Source organism: Helicoverpa armigera, chromosome 22 (assembly GCF_030705265.1).
Source record: "Helicoverpa armigera isolate CAAS_96S chromosome 22, ASM3070526v1, whole genome shotgun sequence".
Classification (NCBI taxonomy): Eukaryota; Metazoa; Arthropoda; class Insecta; order Lepidoptera; family Noctuidae; genus Helicoverpa; species Helicoverpa armigera.
In genome coordinates, this window is record NC_087141.1 from 7,028,814 (window position 1) to 7,050,560 (window position 21,747).

A 21,747-nucleotide genomic window follows, 5' to 3' on the forward strand; every position below is an offset into this window, starting at 1 on the left:
ATCTACTTTTATCACACAGCACTAACTTAATAAAACATCATCAAACAATATTATTTGAAACTACATATTTCTATTTACTTTTCTCGTGATTCACTTCAGGCATTTGACGTTGATCGATATGTTTGTCGATAATAATAGTTTCTAACTCATCATTCCTTCTATGACAGAACAGGAAAATCTAAGGATATGAAACATATTATTTATAGACTTCCTCCTTTTATTTTTGGTAAGATTTCCATAACTGTCTACATTTACCTACAATATAATGGCAGCTGATTTCAGCGATAAGACGTACTGAAGTATTATACGACACAAGATACGGACGAAAATATACTCCTCCTACGGGTTGGATAAAGCACGCCATCAACGCACTTTTATAAACTGTGGTTTGCACAGGCCCTAAACAGTAAAGAGTTTGACTTGTTCTGTATAAATTCTGGTTCTTCTAACCTAACAGACAGACATGTGTTGCTGGGGGTTTGATGCGCCACTTCTTCTTCCCAGCCAAAACACAGGAAGTGGTGCAGAGCGGGCGACTTTTGTTTTTGACGTTCGAAAAGTGCTGAATTTATCAGCCTAATTTGAAAACATTTTTGAGTTTGAGTCCCGATTAACAATTTTTCATCATACTCAAGACTTAGTTTGACAGATACGTACTTACCCTTATTTATTTTTATCTGCCATTCTTCCCTTCCTTATATTACGTAATAGGGTAATAGACAATTCTACTCCCAAGTAGACCAAAGAATGACTGAAGTCAAGTAGTCTCGATCTAACTTCTCAGTATGAAGCCGTTTGAAGTTTATTAATTTAGTTCAGAAACAAAGCTGTAGTTGGAAACTACGGAATATAGAGTTGTTCCGCTAGATCCAAGTTTTGTGCCTAGACGTACTAAAGTTATTTGTTACAGACATAGATACAAAACTCAAAGCCTAATTATAAGTTTATAATATTGAGTTTAGAGGTAGTTCAAAGCTGACTGCAACATAGTTGCGGAAAAGCTATTCGGATAATGATTTAAGATTAATTTTAATATGCTGACTAAACCTTCAACACATACCCGCATTGAGCAAGCGTGATGATTAACGCTCAATCCTTCTCTGTGTCAGAGGAGGCCGCAGCCCAGCAGTGGGACGATACAAAGGCTGATGATAATGGTATGTGCATGGTATATAATTAGATTGTTATAATAAATGATGCAATCCCTCGTAACTCAATCTGCCTATCTATCTACATGTCTCGCTTTCAAGCCAAAACCGTTGAACCGTTTCAAATGAAATTTGGTGCCCACATAGGCCTGCACCTGCTAAAGTAGATCCCACGGGACGCAGGTGCAAACCGCTTATTAACTCTTGCAAATTGAAATTGATCGATTGTCGCCACTACTTTTAACATGAGTGGTGATAGATAAATCGACTGCAAGCAAGCAATACCTCCTATCTGACTCCGGGTGGATTTTAAAGGGGAACAATAAAACTTAATAAAATCCTTATTCCGAGGTAGGTATAATGAGATACTGAAAATCAAAGTTTTCTTTTTTTACGCATAGTATTGCTTAATAAAGTTTTTTGTTTTTATTTCGAATCTAAAGGTAGTTTATGGCAGATACGAGTTTTTTGAAACAAAAATGTCAGATAGAAGGTATTGCTTGCTTGCAGTCGAAATGATTATGCCTTTGTCGTTGCAGATGAGACAATTACAACTAAAAAACAATATATTAATGTATAGTAATATTATAAAGAGGAATTATTTTTTGTTTGTTTTTTGTTCGCTAAAGGCTTCGAAACTACTGAACCGATCAGAAAAAATCTTCCACTATTGGAAAGCTACACTCTTCCCCAATAACATAGGCTATGTATTATCCCGATACGGGCAGTAATTCCCACAGAACACAGGTGAAACCCGGGAAACCGGCTAGTCTACAATAAAATAAATACAGAAACCACTTTTTTATATTTTTGATATTAATATCACAAGAAATAACATGTACAGACACACAAAAGGCGCCTTTTGGCTATAAAAGTCAATTCTCACGTAACGCCCATAGAGAAATGAGCGGATTTATGAAGTAATATCCTGTAAGCGATATTGTGGAGTCGTGATCTTAATGTCTATGGTGTTATGTTTCTATTTATCGTGATAGGTTATGTGGATAATGGATTTGGTGTAAATATTACAAGTAACTTTTTATTTTAAAGATATAAATATTTTTTTAAGGTTTCTTACGGTAGGATAGCATAATTAACCGAAACATTTTCAGTTGTCTAATCGCCGATTTGACCAAGGGGTAACTATTATAGTAATCTGTGTCAATGGGCCGCAAGTGTAAGGTTGGTTACCGTTAGAGTTAAATGGTACAACTCTCCCAAAATTATTTTTTTTTTTAAATAAGTAAACCTTTAATTTGGTGCCAAGAAAAACTTATATTAGCCAACTATATATCAGTCAACAGCTTAGTTTGCAATGTGCGGTTCTCTTAGCTTTTTTTAAATTGCAGTACCTATATTTTTATACCCCAATGACTAAGGAATCGGTCAAGTGATCGAGAAGTCATAAGTTCAACTCCCATTCATTACATGAAACTCATACAATCATATCAAACCACCACATAGTTGACAACTCAACAACACTAATACACAACACAAGTCGTAACCACAATATGCGAGATATCCCAAAACTTGCTAATTTCATTAAGTTAGATAACGACTTGAACTTAGTTCGTACTTAAACTTAACATCAGATAAGAAGTTGCTTCACTGTTCGCTGATTTATATACGGATCGGGTTTTGAACTTCCTTTAGCCTCGTTAGGAGAAACTTAATCTTGGTTTTGGAGTTCCGTATGTATCATCACTACATAGTATAAAACAAAGTCGCTTTTTCTGTCCCTATGTCCCTTTGTACTCTTAAATCTTCAACACTACGCAACCGATTTTCATGCGGTTTTTTTAATAGATATGTATAATAACATACATTAAATAGAGGGGAAATACTGTTATCCCGTGCGAAGCCGGAGCGGGTCGTCGGTCTAGTATAGTATAAAAGAAGATCCTTAATTACATGTTTTTCGTTTTTTGTATGTAAATATATGTAAGTAATTTAAAGCAATAAAACAATTTTGTGTTGTATAGTTGTAATAGACAGCTGTGTTGCTGGGAAGTTTGTTCTTCACCACTTTTTCCCAGCCATAACATTAGGAATTAGTAGTGAAAGGGGGGTGTTTTGGACGTGCCGTCCTTTTGTAATTTTGACATAAAAAGTGCTAAGAACTACCCTATCTCAATAAGTCGATATAGCCATATTATTATGCCCGTAATTATAAATACTTATTTAGTTAAGTGTATTTAACTTGGCTGAAAAAGAAACATAATTCTACCATTTTGATTAAAAGTTAATTTATACGCTAACCCACGGATCAGTCGACTGCGTCCAAAAATAACAAAAGAAAGAAGATAAACAATAATAACACAATTGTTATCTTTACCCAACAAACAAAAAATCCTCTCATAGTGGCCAAAAATGCCAAAAATAAATTTCTTATAAGAGCCGTATTAACGCTAATAAGTGTGCGTTTGGGCACAAATTACAAGAACAATAACCTCAAACCCCCCTTATATTTGCTTTATTGTCAGCTTCTTTTTCTTATATGTACTTTATTATAGCAAGCGATAAGGGAGTCAAACTAATAAAAGCAAAAGGATTTGCTCTTAAAAAGCCAACCAACCTTATACATGTTTTATAATGGCGAGCAACAAGGGAGTAAAACTATTCGCCTTAAAATCAGTGTTTGAGATTCTGCAACAAGTGTTTTGTTGAGTGATTTTTCACAGTTTGGTAGCGTCAACGAGTATTTTAAAGAAAACAAGAACCATGATTGATTTCATGTTTTTTGTGTACCTGAATTCGAGAGTATATTGTGCTTTTTTATTGAGAAAACTGTGTGGGAATTCAAACGTATGATAAAATGTGGTACAAAAAGTGTAATTATATCAACGCGCCCTTGAATTTGAGTAGTTTTGACGTAAAAATGTGAATAATTATTAAGGCATGTTTTTTATAACGCTTTTACAAGGGTAATATCATTCTCACAACGTCTATTAGAAATCTATAAGATTATAAGCTCTGTAATGGCAACATTTATTCCATCTGCTATCGCCATTTTATCTATCGTTAGGGTTCCTTTCATCATTCCGTAGCTGTATTAATATTAGCCATATTACATTTTATATATTATTACAATAGTCGTATTTACGGACGTTGCCAAATTTTTAAAAAGAAGAGAAGATCTGACTGTCCAAAACAAGAGATGGCCATAGAATTTGACACATTTTATCGTACGAAGAAAATGTTTTCATTGCAAATATCAGACTTTGTCAAACATACCGTCACACTTTGTGATTGGTGGAAAAAATAGAAGTTTTGCTACTATTCACTTTCTTGTTTTGTCAAAATTGTAAAGAGTATTTGATTTATGATCTTTATTGAAGATGAATGTGAATATTGTAATCCATAATTTTATTACACATTTCTCAATAGTAATCAAAAAATTCAATACCTAGCAATGAAAAATAATTATTACTAGGTAAGTGTAAATAAATAGATATTTTAATAAATAGATTGTAATATTTTTAATAGATCATCCATTTAATACTGTAATATTTTTAATATATCATAGATATCCATCTTATTCAACTCAAATTTAGTTGAAAATTTATGTCTTCTTCACTACCACTAACGTTATATTCTTCTTGACTGATTTCCTTTTTTACTTCATTGTCATCTTCCATAAAATCATTGACGGAACCCTCGAGTGATTTGTTGGTATCGGGTTGTCATTTTGTAATATTATACTCGTAGCAGTAGAAGTGGTATAAGAATACTTTAATATGACCATCTAGAGAATAAGACCTTTTTAATGACTATGTAAGTGATTATGGATTGCGTTCATTCTTGTAAAGACCATATAAAATGCAGAATATTGTTTGTTGGGTAGACATCTTATGAAATGCTCCTATGAGTTTAAAAGTATCATAGTTAGCTTATGCATTACCATTATAAGAACAGTTAGCCAAATGAAAAGCTTTTATAAGGTTTTGAATATTATAAGGCTTAAAAGTATTGTAAATGCGCTTATGAGAATAACACATTTTCAATCCTTATTATAATCATGTAATTTGGACTTGTTATGGTTAACCCAACCAAATTATAAGAGTAAAGGTAATATTAGCCAAATCTTCTTATATTGTGCCATAATAAGGAACATTGACATAATGAAAGCGATTTTAAAGCAACTATAAGAAATTAGACCTTAAACGTATAATTTTATAAGAGTAGCTTGTTTGTTGGGTACCTTTTTCTGGGTCATTTGAAAGGGCGGATTACGTAAACTGTAGTTAATGTGTTTTTTGGGTTAACTTCAAGGCAATTGAACCCTAATGTTGCTTTTGTATTTATTTTCCAGAATAATATTATCAAAATCAAATCATCTTTATTGTCAGGCATCATAAGAATATGAATGTTATAAGTTCATTTTACAATTATAAGTGGCTATAGTCTTCCTCGATAAATGGTCTATCTAACATAGATAGAAATTCTCAAATAGAACCAAAAGTCCCTAAGATAAGCGCGTACAAACAAACAAAAAATCTCTTCAGCTTTATAATAACAGTATAGACTCAATCATAAATGTTTAACACCTGAACAACTGTAAATACCTCCAACATTACCACAACTAGATAAACAAACAATAAATAAAACCCGAAAAAAAATAACACACATTTTCAAACCCAGTATTATTTGTTCGAAATACCCTAAAAATCCCCGTAAAGGCGTAATCACAGAAACACAATTCCGACCTATCCCTCCGTCCTTTGGGACCTAAACCTACAAAGGTTGGCTACACATCCCTGATTAAGAGTACCCGCATACTGCAAACTTTTAGTCGGCCGATAGTTTGTTTCGGCTCATAAATCACACGTCTCAAAGATCAGGTATGAGACCGACTTAAGACTTAGGCTGCGTTCAAACCAAACTGACTGTCAGCCGCCGAATGTGAGCGAACGTAACGTAGTTTTTTGTATTTCCATTCATAATCACTTTTTCGTTTATATCTAACTGACGATGCGTTATGCATTATATGCATAGACGATGACATTTGGCGACTGACAGCCAGTTTGGTTAAAAGGCAGCTTTAGTCGGCCGATAGTTAGTTTGGGCTCATAAATCTGTATGAATATGAATGGAAGTACACACGTCACAACGATCAGGCAATTGTCTGGTATGAGACAGACTTAAAACAAATTGTGTAGTGCATATTATATACAGCAATATACAAACTGATATACAAAAGATTGTTGAAAGGTTCTCCTAACCTACAGAGACATATTATGTGTTGCTGGGGAGTTTGTTGCACCACTTCTTCTTCCCACCAACCAATAACACATAGGAAGTGGTGAAAGGTGGGCGTTTTGGGTTTTCTTTTATAAATTCTGACGTTCAAAAAGTGCTGTTTTACAGCCACATAAATATTTTGATTAAATTCATGATATTATTGAATTCATAATATTTTTTTTTACTAGATCCACAGTTGGCCAACTTTTTAGTCGGTAGTGTGCGCGTAGGCTAAGTTTAGAAGCAGTCGCTAAAGCTTGGGTTTCCTAGGAAAGCGGTGCCGTCATATAGCGGCCGTCTCATTACGGACGCAAATAGACGGTCGTCTTTACGGTGATTACATGTGGAAAGTTCCACGGCCGTTTTAACACACCGTCATGAACTTTTTGTTAGTTATATCATACTTACTAACCTGTTTTATTTAATATTTCTCAAATTTCACAACACCAATTCTGTTTTAGTTGACTTTTCTATAATCTTTACTTTTTATGTTAGATATTGCCTTCGTGGTTTCGAACGAAATCTTTTAAAATTTCGTCGTCCTCGCTGCTCCAAAAGTTGTAACAAATTTTTGACGTTGTTCCGAAAAAAAAAAACAATTACGTATTAAAAAAGCTTCACCGCTTTCAATAAAACGTTCACCAAACTATCTGACACCGTCAAGACGGCCGTCATGCAAATGGCGGCACCGCTTTTGAAGTTACGGCGTCAATTACCGCTCTCTAGGAAACCGCCCCATTTTGTTTACATAGACAACGTTCTGGTGATGTCTTTCACCGCTGTATTACGGTCGCTATATGACGGCACCGCTTTCCTAGGAAACCAAAGCTTAAGTAACTCGGGTGATAAAGGGCGAAAGTGATGAGACTGGCTATCGTGAGTTATGAGGAGTGACCCAAGGTAATCTGTGATTAGGATGATGTTGGTTGTAAAGTACGAACTGTCTTACACTTGAAATTTTGAAGCCTGTAAATGTTTTAATCATTACTTAAGTTTCACCTTGTCCCGTGGAAACTAATGTCATACTCAAATAAGTTATTTCCTTCCACCTTTAGTTCCTGAGATCGGCGCGTTCAAACAAACTGTTTAGCTTCATATTATTATATGCCACTGCATATAACATTTCAGTAGGTAAGTGCTAATTATAGAATAGTACCTATTGTTTGGTAAACAGGTATTAGTGAGACGTAGATACATACAAACCTTTTGGTACATGGTTACCGAAAAACGGGTTAGGTACTCCACAAACTATTTATTTGAAGGTACGTTTGGAACGGAATAAAACGTAACGAAAAAATCCCGCACTAAAGTAACTAAAGCAAAGTGAATTATCTGAAGTGGTTCGACCCTACTTCAGGGCCTAATCTTGAGTATAGACGGATCACACACAACAAGTCTTACTGGCTATAACACCTATGAACAGTCTTAAACTGCGATGACTTGCAAAGGTAAAAATACGTCAATACCTCTGGTTTTTTGGCACTGTAGATTTCTCAAAAGACTCTGCCAACTTCGTGACAATTTTGCGCTACAATTCTTGCATTGACCCTGATTCGGAAACTAAGTTCTTTTTTCTAAGCTGTCAATTGTGCATTCTTAGTAAATATGTACCGGTATTCAGCATGGATTAAGTATGTGTTGATTGGTGTCCAGATGGTATCCAATAACTGTTCGGAAGAACATTCCGAGACATATTATGAGTGTATAGTGTGGTAGTGTGTGTTCCGCCTTCAAGTGGTTTTCACGACAAAATAAAATTCTAAAGATTTGTGTGGCGACATTTTTATCAAAGAACGTAACGTTTTTATTTTGGCAACTTTGTAGTTTTGGTTGAAAAGCTTTTTTAAGCTACTATGACTGGAGTTTGTTTTTAATCTACATAAATATTCTAGCATAGAAGTAGTAGTATTTATTTTGCCCCTCAAAACGTACTATTAAAATTTTCAAGAGTTAAGATCCCGACGAATTCCAAAGCTCCTTCTCTTTGAGAAGTCGGTTAAAACTGAGTTTCCTTTTAACTATCCACAGCTCACTAACATTAAGTAAGTATACATTAAGATTACAAAAGCAAATGCTTAATTAAGATAATCATAACGTTATCTTTTAGAGGTGAACTTCATCACAAGTTGAGTCCTGAAAGTTTTCATTAACGTCTCAAATTAACCGTGATAACACCGGGTTATAGTACCACTCTTGGCTTTAATGAAGATATTCTAAGTTGGTGGTGCAAGGGTTAAGATGTGCGAATAATAGTAGGATTAGTCAGATTTTTCCATAACCTATCTCTTCCTGCCTATATAATTCTTGACTTGCTCATGTAGGTAGATCTAGACACACGGCAGTGTGTCCGCCAAGTTCGAGCAAAAAAAGCGACACACCGGCCGTGGGTTATATTACACGAACCATTTCGGGCCAAATTCGACCCCCCTGTAACTCAAAATCTATTTTATTTACGCATATCAAATTTCTAGTATCTGTTGAGACCCCCTCACTTTTTTTTTTTTTATTATTCCATTCCACAATTCAGTTTCCATAACTAATAAGCGCCAAACTGCTGCAGCAGTTTGCAGGCGTTTCGCTCATTAACATAATTACTTACATGTAGAATGTCTAAGAATACTAAATAAATATCCATTTACATACACACTCCCTTATGTATTACTATTTTTTATCTATTATAGTATATAACTTAATATTTATATTTATACACTATTTATTCCCTTTCCAGTAACCAAGCATATTTTTAATTAAACTATGCTTGGTAACCAAGCATACTTATCTAAAATACAAAATTTCATTAATATACCTATTGTAGGTCTTGAGATATTGACGTCAGAAAATCGCTATTTTTACTATACACTCACTGACTGATTCACTTATTCACTGACTCACTCATCAAAAACCTAGACCACTTCCAATGGTCGTATTGACTTGAAATTTGGCATGGAGGTAGGTCTTTATGTCAAGGTAAAGGGAAAAATCTGAAAATGGCCAAGTGTGAGTCGGTTTCAAAATAATGAAGGTGTTTTATACCCGGTGTAAATTTATACCCCTAAGGAACTAAAACGAACTAAATTTATCTATATTTATATAATATATCTTCGAATGGTACAAAGGTTTGTATTTAGTCAAAGTAAAGTAAAAATCTGAAAACGGCCAAGTGTGAATCACTTTCGAAAATAACGAATGTGTAACTTTGATCCACGAACATAATATATGATAACATGTCATGTCAGTCAGTTGGTAAATCTAGTCATAGTTAATCTAGTTCATTTCTTTGTAAGAAACATAGTGCATATTAAAAAATCTAAAAGATAGTATAAATGAGACATTTCTTTAACTAACTTCATCATAAGAAAAAAATAAAATAAACAACCTTACAAAAATAAATGAAATCCCACCCAAAACAAAAATGTGAAAGACTGCCAAGTTCGATAATATGGGAATGCTTCGCCTATAAAAGAAGTGAGATCTGAATAAGTACCAAGTTCCATACACATACCTCAGTTAAAAATAGTTACTTTTTAATGATGATTACTTGGCAAGTTTTAATAGAAAATTTAATACTTGATTCATTGCGTTTAGTAGGTTTATAACAAGGTGTATGAAACAAAAAAATGGTCATACATAATCAGCAAAACGCTATCCTTATATTTTTAGACCATTCGTTTATTAACTTCATATACCCATGTACCTCAGTCTCCCAGCTCACAGCGACTTACTCCCAGTAATTATACGCATAACAAGACCACCAGCAAAACTTGACCTCTCATATGTTATTGACAAGCTTGAAGAACGAAATAACTAGCGGAGGTGCCATAACGGTAAGTATATATTAGACGCCAATGACTGTGTTTCGGATGGCACGTTAAACTGTAGGTCCCGGCTATCATTGAACATCCTTGGCAGTCGTTACGGGTAGACAGAAGCCAGTGAGTCTGACACCAGTCTAACCAAGGGGTATTGGGTTGGTTGGGTTGAGGGGGTCAGATAGGGCAGTCGCTCCTTGTAAAGCACTGGTACTCAGCTATATCCGGTTAGACTGGAAGCCGACCCCAACATAGTTGGAAAAAAGGTTCGGAGGATGATAATGAGGTGCCATGACGGAAAATCTCCTAAGAAAGTAGTAATTAAAGAACTCTCTAGGCCGCTGATTGACTCTTCTCGTGACCAAAATTATTACCTCGGACAAAGGATCAGCATGGCGATCCAACGATCATGCTGCCAGCCTCTTTTGCACGCTACCAGTCGACAGCGATGGGGACGAATTTTTTTATGCCTTTTAGTTTTTTAGTTTTAGGTTTGATAACAGAATAGTTTTAAAGTAAATGTAAATATGAATTGAATAAAAACAAATACAAAATTGCATATACCTATCAGAAAGTAGCACGCCAAAATGCGGGTGTTTGGTAGACGAGTAACGTTACTGTCTTCGCCCTTAGACGCCGTTGGACCCGCCATTTTTTTTGTAATACCAAAAATAGTTGACAGATGTCCCAAAGGCTTCGTTAGTTCGCTCGTAAGTGATCGTTTTGGTGATGCCCACCGTAAGAATTTGACCTTGAAGAAGGCGACTGGCCTGCCTGTATTATGGAATCTTTTTTTTTTTAACGACGTCAAAATTCATCAAATGACCCCTCCCGCTGTGGGTTATCAGACTCTTACTGACTAAAAACCGTCGTGTTCCGTCGTGGGCCTTTTATGTACCAGGGCCGCGGTATCTCTTTCGAACAACCCGCAGCCCCGGCAGGCCTTGGCCCTACTGGGCCCCGCTGTGCATTATGGCATCTCCACTCATCTTTCCTTGCTCCATGTTGACGAGGAACACTTAACATACAGCTGACGAAATAAGGAGGTCAGCTTATAGTGGTACTTTAACTTAATTGTTATTTTGTGAGTTATTAATAAAATTTAGTGTCTGGGTTTTAACTGATTGGGGTTGGTAATCGAAAGTGATGTTAGTGGTTACAAAACAATAAAAAATTGAAGTTCTGTTCCAACCATTTTCTTACGAATTATGTAAACGCGAAAGTAACTCTGTCTGTCGTAGGTCTATGTAGGTCTATCGAGCTTTCAAGACAAAGTTATTGAATCTAAATTTAGTAGCACAGATATTCCAGAACTTCAGAACTTTTTTTCTTCTAGTGCGGTCCGTTGGGACATAAGTGGAACCATGGGCAACAGCTAGTTATTTTATAAACTTGCTTTTGTCGTTCTTGGCCCCCTAAAAATACCTCCTCCAGAATTTACTAGAAACAAAAAAAACACACACTAATAAAGGAAAATCATCAACATCAACATCCTGAAAATGAGGAAAATATCAAAAACACCCTCATATTAGTCACTCCTATGCTTCAGCTATGCACATTTGTGCCTACAAAACAAAATATGCTTTAACAACTTATAATAAAGTTCATATTACAGTGGCATGAATAACACCAATCTTTTGTATTGTATTTGTCAAAAATATATTTTAATGCGTTATAATAAAGTTCATATTACAATCAATGGTATGAATAACAACAATCTTTTGTATTGTATTTGTTAAAAATATGCTTTAATACCTTATAATAAAATTCATATTTCAGTGGCATGGATAACAACAATCTTTTGTTGTATTTCTAAACAAGATACTTAGGTTAGTATGAGACGGGATGTCGAACCCTCGTCCCGAATATTTTAGCTTCATTTCATAGTATGGACATGTTTTATATTTACAACCTTTAATAAATGGGGGGTAAGCAGAATATGAAGTTTAGCTGTTTTTCAGGTCATAATTTTGCATATTATGTATGTAAAGTCAGTGTGTGAATAGAAATAAATAATGACGGTCAAATATATGAACTTTAAAGACACCTTAAGAGCTCACGTCCAAGAAACTAATGCATATGAAACTAAAACCAAACCGACTTGCAAAATTCTTTCACTGTTGGGAAAGCTACACTTTTCCCGGGTACTGCCGAAACCGTGGGATATAGCTGGTTTCTTTTTAAAGATACGAAAAACCGTTTTCCGTGAGAACTGCTGCCTTTATAGTCTATCCTAGAGACTATAACCAGTGTGCCCGGGAAAAGTGTAGCTTTCCCAACAGTGAAAGAATTTTGCAAATCGGTCCAGTAGTTCCGGAGCCTTAAGGGTACCACCAATAAAAAACTTTTTCCTCATTATTATATTAGTAGGTACCTATAGAAAAAAGACAAGAAAGAAAAAACAAGAAAATAAAGAAATATACTCGTTCTTAATTCGTTTCGCGCTATGAACATCACGTAGGTAAGTCGACACGAGCTCGGAATTTAATACCTGTCTCTTGAAACGATACCGGCCTTTAATATTTCTTAAACGATCCTGTTATTGCGTTAATGTTGTAGTATTTGATACTGGAAATACCTGTGTATGAGGGCTATTCGAGTTTTCTATTGCAAGGTTTCTTGGTCCATTCAATGTGCTAAATATCGTTGCGTTTGCGTTAACTGCTTTCAAATGCTTAAAAATCGAAATGGTTGGCATTCGTTCGGGGTGACTTTCATAATTAGTGAATCTGTCAAAATTCTTATCCGAATGTTAATGCATTCCTAAAAACGTTCGAATAAAAAATTGAAGCTTTACAAAAAGCATCAAACAATACGTCATTAATTGGAATGGGTACAAATATAAAATAAAATACAGGCCGACGCGATTTTTCAATATCGAGCAATATATATTTTATGATGCTATCATCGATTTAATATACGTATATGACAGAGTACAAAGCGAGAACTCGAGAGATAGTCTCGATAGTTTAAATCGAGAATATCCGATGACATATATCCGTTTCGTAGTACTGAAAAGCGATATGGTATTCTTACACGTTTACTTATACACGTGTTTAGCTATAATATGTCGAGATTTGGGGAAATATAATGATTATTATAATATTCTTTGAACAAAGTTCTAGTTTAAATTATTAGAGTATTTATACTAACTCGACTGTGACAGAAAGAGTGTACCTACCTACAAACTACAACTTCAAAGCATGTTTAAAAAAATGTTTTAATTTTAATATAATATTTAAGTGACAAAAAAAATACAAACTTAAGCAATTCGGTTAAAAAGGGTACCACAGGATGTTATAAATAAACGAAAATAATGACTGATTAATGACTACGAAATCGTGTAGGTAGGCTTCGAATACAGTAATCACATTTTGACCAATTCATTAACAAAACGCCCACAAAATACCATTCGCCCACTGAAAAGGAAATACACATGTACCCATAAAAGTATACGAGCTAAAATAACCTACCATTACGAATAATCGGATTTACGAAAGCCCTAAAATAAATCGGCTTTGCTAACCTTTCAGATTATTAATCACAGTGGTCGATTGATTAATCGTTCTGGTAGAAATAGGTAGAATACTCGTCTACGATTAATTTTCGTAATCGTGTTATTTATTCTATGGGATAATACCTATAGCTTACAGGTTTATTTGTAAAGTTTGAAAGCGATGGATAACATAGGTTGTTGAATAAAGTCCATTTTATCTATACCAATAAATATAAAAGGGAAAGTAAATCTATGTATCAAATTGTGCCTAAAAGGCTGGCCGCATTGACACGCTTGTTGGATGGCTAGCCTTTTAGTCAGATGGACGTGGTAATATAATGTAAATAACTACAAATGACTGCATCTGTTGTGTTATGTTTATAGATAGTAAATAGTAAGTACGAGAAGTATTTCACTTCTGGGCTCTAGCAAAGAGTAACAAATTGCGAGCGAACATTTGAAAAATGTCCGCGACACTTCAATCTTTATATGCAAACACATGCTAGCTTTGATTCACTATGACACTTTTAGAAATAGAAGGCCTATAGTTCTGATGATGAAACTGTCTTGACAACACTTTAGCAGGCTTAACAACGAACAAACACATTTAACGTAGGTATAGCTAAGTTCTGAGGCTTATTCAAATTTCCAATGCCATATTCTCGAAACTTGAGTTAAGTATTTAATCCATATTACGGATTTATGTAGGTACGTATAATTTATGTACGTTTGCATCTTTGAGTGCGTGCTTAAGTATGAAGATAAGTAACAGGAGCACGGGTCGATTGATCATAAGGTTAAGGTTGGCGCGGTCGGTCTATGGATGGGAGGTAGCCCAGTTAACCCAATTTTATTTGGTAGTCGCCACAGCGTGTTTTGTTCTTACATACTTTCCATCCGCCGTCATCTTACAAGTAACATTCTTTCTAGCTATATTGAATTTAGCTCTGACATACATCTGCGCAGAAGTGAAAGAAGAATTTATTAGCAAAGAACCAATCCCGAGTGACGGCCAATTACCGCTTTAGCCCGCCCCCCCGCCGTACTTCATACCACAAAAGGGACCCAATAAATTACTTCTGCGCAGGTGAAGGTTAGAGCTCAAGATCCGTGCCGATAACTATATCGGAGCCTTTCCTTGTCAAACAAACCGAAAAACAATCAAATCTTTACTCTTTATAGTATTAATGTACTTAAATACGCTCGTGCAAAAATAGCTACCCACCTATTTAAAACGTACATTCTTAAAAAACAATGACAATCATAAATCCATTTGAAGACTCACTTTCTTCGCAGTTCAAGAGCCAAGGGTAACTCAGTACATCTTTATCGATCGAAAACAAATTAATAATTAAGAGCTTCAGCCACTATTCAGCACGTGTCAGTTCTCACATATTCTAGTCATTATTTAATTGGTTAAAACTAATTGATTATTTAATATATTGAATCATTGTCTGGATATCTATGTGGAAATCGCGAAATTAGATTATGTTACTAGCTGTTCCCATCATCTGCCTAGCCTATTCCCAACTACATATGTTGAGGTCCATTCAAACTGACTGCAGCTGAGTGACTGCCTATCCGACCTCCTAAACCCAGTTACCCGGGCAACCCAATGCACAGGATAAGATTGGTTGTCAGAGTTACTGGCTTCTGACTACCTGAAATGTAGGTAAATGCGAAAGTGACTCAATCTGTCTTTCGTGCTTTTACACCAAAACTGAACCGATTGAAATGTCGTTTACTGCACAGGTATTCTGAATCTGAGAAAGGACATAGGCTACTTCTCATCCATGTGCAGTTAGTAATTCCCTAGGGACGGCTTAGGTAGCACAGGGAATATCTAGTTATAGGTACATAACGTAGATTTAGTAAGGTAATTAACCTATTTTTGAGACGCAAAACAACTAGACTAGAGATCCCTTAACAACACAAAAGTAGGCTTCTAACTTTTTATGTGATTCGTACTTTCTTAAAAGTACCTACATAAGGACCCAAATAGCCATTGAGAGAAAGTCCTTGATATATTTTAATTTGATCCGTTTTTCCTTGAGTCAACATATATATTTATTTAGTCCTTAATAAACTTTGTGTTTTTACGAAGAGCTCTTGTTTCTTTAGGACCGTTTTTGGACAGTCATGGAAAAATAATTGGGACTTGTGTTTTCTCGTTTTTGGTGTAATTTTCCTGGTAGAGTACGTTCAGGGCGATCAAACAACTTCCTATACTTAGAACCATAGAATTATCTTATAGATTTTAGCTATCTATACGTTTAGGCTATTCGTTATACTATAAACTACTAGATTAGAGATACTTTAAATTGTTTTATAACATGTGCTTTTTTGTTCAGCCGAAAGACGTCCACTGCCGAACAGAGGCCTCCCCCCGGATTTGCCACTTTCCTCGATCTTTTATTAAGTTTAATCATTACGTAGCATTTGTATAAAAAATCAAGAAACATTCACAAATCGATGTTGCTTTCATAAAATACCGTAATGGCGATATATTTATTTTTTATTACCTTACTAGCTTCTGCCCGCGACTTCGTACGCGGATCCTGTCCCTTATGCCAGCGACTACGGGGTCAGCAAAATTAAAGATCTGGATCGTCTGATGTTGAATTTAAAGGGCCCGTTGACGGGAAAGCAACAGAATACGCAAAATCATTCGAAACGTTCCATATATTTAACTTTTGTACGTCAACGGCAAAAGCACAGCAGACTAAATAAAACGCTAAGAATTAAAGCGCAATAGGCGTGACCATAGGGATAAAAGTAGTGATAGTTCTAATTAGTCCGCATTTAAGTGGTTTTTCTGAACGGACCCAAGTTTTACCAAGATGTATTGGGTTGAGCGGGTAACCGGGTTGTGGAGGTCAGATAGGCAGTCGTTTCTTGTAAAACACTGGTACTCAGTTGCATCGAAGCCGACCTTAACGTAGTTGGGGAAAAGGCTCTTGAGGTAATAACAATAATAACAATGAGATTTAACACAACAAAGTCGAAGAGTGGAGGCTCGTGATGTCACGTCTATGTAAAATTTGTACTAAGAAGTGACTTAACACAAAATTCAAGCGTTTTGTATCTTCGTTGTTCTTTGCTTGTGAAAGAAAAGAAAAAATACTTGTCCATTATTTTAGGGTTTTCTAAAAGACGGACTATTACTTTCTTTGAACATGCTTATTTTGTATCAGTGAACGTCTCCGACTCGCGAGATAATGAGTAGCATATTCTTTACTTGAGAAGTTCTCTAGAGATAGAGATGCGTAAATATGCCAATGACGGAAGCGCGCTTCGCGATCCGATGAGATTTCCTCGGAGCAAGTTGCAGACTGATGTTCTCGAACAGCATCAAGTCCTTCCAAACGCTCTTCGGTATATCTTTGGGATCTTATGATTCTCTCCCTGGGAACATTGGAAAAGATTCGACCTCTTTCTGGCCATGGTAATAGTTTTGTTGTGAAGAAGATACCTGATTAATTAAAATCTAGCTGACTGCCCCCTCGTCCCCCGCGGTACTGAGTAGGCTACCCTGTCACGAAGATAAATGGAAAAGAATACAACACTCAAATAGCATTAAAACTCGAACATTCATTCTATAAAGTTTTGTAGTAAAAGAGTAAAATTGACGATGATATACCATCACCATTGAAAGTCTGTCCTAAACTATTACCGCCTTCACCGCTTGGAGGTACTTGCAGCTTATTATATCATTATACAGTGAAATTAGAGATAGCTTTCATTTCCACATCAGTTGTTTCTGATCTTCAATTCTCATAAGTCAACAGAAAATATACATCAGGTCGAACAACTTTTGCTAAAACGTCATTTCAAGTGTAGTAGGGCACTTGGAGTTCAACTTCAGATGTTTTAGATCTTCGATTTTTGTAAGTCAACAGAGAGTGCTCATCAGATTGAACAACTTTGCTAAAATGTCATACCCGTATTTGCTACAGAGTAGCTGGGCTCTTGGGGTTCCACATCGGGTGTTTTAGATCTTCATTTTTTATAAGTCAGCAGAGAGTGCTTATCAGATAGAACAACTTTTGCTAAAACGTCATACCCGTATATGCTACAGAGTAGCTGGGCTCTTGGGGTTCCACACCAGGTGTTTTAGATCTTCATTTTTTATAAGTCAACAGAGAGTGCTTATCAGATTGAACAACTTTTGCTAAAACGTCATACCCGTATATGGTACAGTGTAGCTGGGCTCTTGGGGTTCCACATCAGGTGTTCCAGATCTTCAAATTTATTCTCTCAACCGAAAATGCTCATCACGTGGAACAATTTTTGCCATGGCACCATTTTTGTATCTCTTATAGTTTTGTTGATCTGTTGCAGTTCTGCACCAGGTCTTCAAGTTTTGAAGATAAATTATAGCCTATATGTTGCCCCGACTTTATACCGATACAACAAAGAAAAAATCATTGAAATCCGTCCAGTAGTTCCGAAGATTAGCGTGTACAAACAAACAGACATACAGACATACAGACATACAGACATACAGACAAAAATTTTTTTTTGGATTTGTGCTCCATTACTGTTTCTAAACCCCACCCAATTATTTTTTTTTAAATATATTCAATGTACAGACACAGTTTTTTTACAGATTTATTATATGTATAGATTTTATGACTCATCATTCATCATAATATACTCTCAGTACCGTGGGGTCCTCGGAAACTCGTCCAAATTCATTATTTTGTTTTTCAATCGTCGAGTACCCTTACCAACGCTTGTTATGGGGTCTGTGGAGTGCCTCTCACCTCTTATTGACCCCATCCAGCCGAAATGGCCACATTGCCAGATTCCTTTGAGATTAATTTATTGAGTTTTTTAATTAAAATGTAGCTATGGAAACGACTTTGTGGAAATGTGGTTACTTACTGTTTTATAGATAGAAGTTTATTTGTTAGATGGAAATTTTAGGTTTGTAGTTAGAATTGAAAACTGTTTGGTTGATAGCCTTTAGACTTTCTGTTTTCTGAGGAGGTTTTGCTATGACTCTTAAATCGATCGAATCGATTTTTATAACAATAGCTTCACACATAACGTGCCTTTTATTGGTAAAAGAGTTTTGAAAATCGGTGTTATACTTCTAGAGTTTAGCTCCTATAAAACATATAAACGGATCTAGGTATGATATATTTAGATTAATTTAGAGCATTAGTATAGGCACATATTTTGTGCAATAAATTCTAGCTTTATGTTATCACGCGATAAAATAAATCTAGCTAACTAATGCAAGTCAATGATGTAGATACAATGTATTATCTAAATGTAGGCCAAACTAGGATAATGATGATGCCCGCGGCTGCCAAATTACCATAAATATGTACAACACTGGATACGAAACCTATTATGATGTATAGAATTCATTTTAAATAATAGATAAAATTTATTTGTATCATAGACTTTTTTTAACATAGATATAGCATTTTCTTGATCATTAAAATCGAATGCTACGTTGTTTATAAGTAGGTAAAATTATACACATTACTTCGATATTTCCAGGCATAACAGAGTGGATTGGGGACCTAGTAGCAAAAAGAAGCTAAATTCAATATGTTTTACCGTTACTGTTTTTTTGTTTTATAATTATAACACCTTCACCCGTGGTTTCACCCGTATCCTGAAAGATATACTCTAGGACAGGTATTTCCGTCATCGGGAAATCAATATGTATCTAAATAATATTCTTGTACCTATCTAAAATTATATAACTCTCTCTTAGGTGGTTGTTGAATTGGTATGTCTTAAATGTTTAAAACACATTTCGCTTCCTGTATTTATAAGTCCAAGCATATTACATAAGGATTATATGATCTAGTTAGCGGATTTAGCATGAAATATATAGCTGTAGACATTACAGCCTACGGGCATATTGTGTTTAACATAGATTGAAGTATGGGTAACAATATTTTGATAAGTTATTTTATGTACCTATGTAGTTTTTACCAAACTTAAGGGCAGTTTGTAAGTCTGACAACCTGTCTTACCTAGGGGTATTGGGTTGCCCGGGTAACTGGGTTGAGGAGGTCAGACAGGCAGTCGCTCCTTATAAAACACTGGTTCTCAGCTGCATTTGGTTAGGACTGGAAGCCGACCCCAATACCTATAGTTATTGAGAGTTTTGATGTAGTGAGTCTTGCTTGCTTAATAAAATATTTATAATTGTGTTAACTCAGTTCCTACATAATTAAAATAATTTAGATTAATCATCATTTTAACAGTCATTAATTCATTATACCGGTACGTAAACAAACAAATATTTTCACATCTGTTTTCAAATCTAGACACACGGCAGTGTGTCCGCCAAGTTCGAGCAAAAAAATTATGTTACTTGGCAAGTTCTAATAGAAAATTATATACTTGATTCATTGCGTTTAGTAGGTTTATAACAAGGTGTGTGAAAACTTGCCAAGTACCTACATCATTAAAAAATAGCTATTTTTAACTGAGGTATGTGTATGGAACTTGGTACTTATTCAGATCTCACTTCTTTTATAGGCGAAGCATTCCCATATTATCGAACTTGGCAGCCTTTCACATTTTTGTTTTGGGTGGGATATTGTTTACAGGAAACTGAAATACAAACAAACGCCGGTTCTCATATAACATTATGAACGTTCTTGTTTACATAAACGTAATGTTTTTAATATGAAGGGTTCCGCCGTAGGGTTCCGATAAATGAGCCGTCGAACCCTTTTTATTAAAAGGGCCTTTTGTGAAGACTGTCAAATTATGTTTCTACGTGTTTTGGGAGTTAATTAAGATCTTAATTAAATATATTGTGTGTGGGATGAAAACATGTCAGTTTTTCTTAATAGCTTAGTCGAAAGTGTACCAAAATTCTAGACGTAAAGGAGTAGGTATACTTCGTGACAAAGTGACCAACTACTCCCATCATTGTTTAAAAGTACTATCAAGTTTCATCAAATCCCATTCAATAGTTTTAAAGGGTTAAGAGTAAAAAATACACATATATTAGTAGAATACTCATAAAACATTTATTACATTCCTATTCAGTAGGAAACTCCAGAAATATCGAAGTTTCCCCTTTTTTTGCCCGCAATTGAGAACGAGCTACCAGGGCGTCAGTAATGAGGGAGAGGTTTGAGAGCCACTTGACAAGCTCAAGAAGCTGACTAAGGAAGTAAGGGAACTTTGTTTTACAATGTTGTAAGTGATGTGTAGACGGAAAATACATAAGAACACTACTATTTAGGGCCGTTCCCAATATTCTATCTATAGTATCTGTATGTTTTTTTGCTTACCAAAGATAGGAATTTGACACTACTAAGAGGTAATTGAGGAATTGTCAAAAAACATTCAATGATATCTATTACAAAATTGATTGCTATGTTGTGTGTTTCTCTGGCGGAATTCAAGAAATAACTAAGTAAGTATACTGATTTAAAAAATATTTTAGTTTTAGAAAGCCCATATCGAGGAAGGCTATATTAATTTTTGTTTCAAAATTCCCAACCAAGGTTTCCCTTTTAAACGAAATAATGTTTCAAATTGGTTGTCAAATGATGGAGTGGGACCAAACAGCAAAATAAAAAAAGCACATTCGAATTGATACCTCCTTTTAGGACTTCGGTTAAACCATTGACCATTTATTTCATCTTTTTGAATGCAATATTTGTTTTATGAACGTTGTCAGAAACAAGCCAGTTTCTAGTCAAAACTGTTCAGAAAATGTTGTTGAACAAACAAACATAGCCAGCTATGAGCAAACAGGTCAGACTTTGCTATCTTAAAGTTATGAACGTTTCTCTAAAGGATAAGTTAGACTTATTTACAGTGCAAAACTGAGGGATATTTATCAAGATATATTTGTACTATAAAGAGTGTCTGCTTGCAATAATTTCAGGAACCGTTTGAATAAAGAAAACCAAGAAAAACGTTAAAGTAGGTAGGCATATGATAGTACAAATTGAAATATACCTACAAATTTCCGTAGCACTTAGAGTTTCAAAATTTTGGACAAAACTAGGCATTCCATTCTGTCAGCTAATTAAAAAAAAGATATAGATCGAAATATTAT

At 35.2% G+C, this 21,747-nt stretch overlaps 1 protein-coding gene across 1 annotated transcript in view; it reads left to right on the top strand.

The window, feature by feature from the left end:
- The window catches only part of LOC110380063 (fructose-bisphosphate aldolase), a 143,872-nt gene that overhangs the window by 79,357 nt on the left and 42,768 nt on the right, over positions 1-21,747 (top strand). The window lies entirely within an intron of this gene.